We start from the raw sequence: 1,809 nt of genomic DNA on the forward strand, positions 1-1,809 counted from the left end.
ACATCTCCAGACATGGCTGAAGAAGCGAGTATAGCCAGTCACTCTGACCCGACAACTGAGAATATCTATAAGGGATTCGCATTACCAGGGACGGATAGAAAATTCGAGCCGAAACCGTCCTCAACTTGGTTGAGAGAAACCAATTCGGGGGAGCTGCAAATGAAAATGCAGCCAAACATATGGAGACATTCATTGATTATTGCTGTTCCATACCCCCACCAACCGGTGTGACCCAGGACCAGGTGAAAGAAACTATGTTCATATTCTCTCTTCGTGATGCTGCAAGGGAGTGGTACCGAGACCTGGATCGAGCTGCTAATAGGATCACGGACTGGAATTCGCTGGCCTTAGCATTCTACAAGAAATATTTCTCTGCCTCGAAGACCAATGCCATTAGAGCTCAGATCACGAGCTTTAAACAGAGTCCTGATGAGAATTTTCATGAGGCATGGGTTCGTTTCAAGAAGCTGGTGCGAACTATTCCGCACCATGAGTTTGAGAAGTGGAGCCTATGCAATCAATTTTATAATGGGCTTTATGACGATCAGAGGGCTATCCTGGATGCGGCAGCTAATGGCAGATTTCAGGAGAATGTTGGAGAAACTAAGGGGTGGAAAATTATTGATGATTTGGCCACCCATAAAGCTGAGTATGGAAATTCCAGGGGAAATCAAAGGAGAAGTGCTGAATCCCCTTCTGTAGCTGCATTAGAAGCTCTTACGGCGAGATTTGATAAGTACGAGTTGGGAGGATCTTCAAAAGGAGGGATCTATCATGTGAATGCTGTTTCAGACGGTCCTTTCGTCTGCAAGAGATGTGGAGGAGAAGGACATGTTTGCATAACCGCAGCATTTCCTAGAGTCTGTCTTTGCTTTTCAACATTATAGGCAGACAAATACTTATTTTGAGCCGAATGTCCATCCGAACTTGAGGTGGAGTAGCCAAAATGTCCTAAATCCGACTCCCCCTCCACAACAGCAGCAGCAGCAGCAGAATTATGTGCCCCCTCATAAGCAGCAGCAGCCATATCAAAAGCCTCCATATGTTCCACAGCAGCAGCAGCAGTCCCAAGGTTCCGAATTTGCAGAGTTGAAAAATTTGTTGCTGAAAGAGTCTCAAGCTAGAAAGGCCGGGATGAAGATGTTAGAGAGCCAAATCGCTCAATTGGCTAGCAAGAGTGCAACTCGAGCTCCGGGACATTCACCGTCGCAGACGGATCAGAAGGAGACCCTTAATGCTATTACTTTGAGGAGTGGGTCCACCCTTGAGGGGCCCGCTATGGTCGAGGAAGTCTTTGGAAAGGATGAGGCGGAACCAAGCAAGAAGAAGGTCAGAACGAATAATGGCAAGAAAAAGACGATCGCGAGGGGTATGTCGGTTGATCGATCGACATACCTGATCGATCGACCAGTCCGCGAAGTGACACAGCTACTGTTCCTGTAGAAGTCAGTCGATCGACTGACATGCATGGTCGATCGACTGACGGCGCCGTTGATATTGAGTCTTTTTGTCCTCCAATGCCAAATAACTTGAGGGACCACTTGTTTCGGGGTACGACTACTCCGAAAATATTGAGGCAAGACCCAAATGCTGATGGGTCAGTCCCAGTTCCAAAGTATGACCCGATGATGATTAATGGTTCATTTTTAAGATGGTCTGAAGAAGGGTCAAGCTACAACAAAGAGAAGGTAGTGGATTTTCAGCCTAAATCCACCGATGCCGGTATGAGAGACTTAGAGGAGAGGGCTAAGTTGCTTCTTTCAGCCCCCTATCCGGAGAGATTTGTGCCAACAAAGGAACAGGTATCGT

The 1,809-nt window shown here is 47.0% G+C and overlaps 1 non-coding gene across 1 annotated transcript; it reads right to left on the reverse strand.

Annotated features, from left to right (window-relative positions):
• Positions 1-389: 389 nt before the first annotated feature.
• On the reverse strand, positions 390-496 carry LOC141635917 (small nucleolar RNA R71). Its single transcript, XR_012540570.1, has one exon. It is a non-coding gene; the product is annotated as a small nucleolar RNA R71 (small nucleolar RNA).
• Positions 497-1,809: the final 1,313 nt, after the last annotated feature.

Source organism: Silene latifolia, chromosome Y, assembly GCF_048544455.1.
Source record: "Silene latifolia isolate original U9 population chromosome Y, ASM4854445v1, whole genome shotgun sequence".
NCBI lineage: Eukaryota > Viridiplantae > Streptophyta > Magnoliopsida > Caryophyllales > Caryophyllaceae > Silene > Silene latifolia.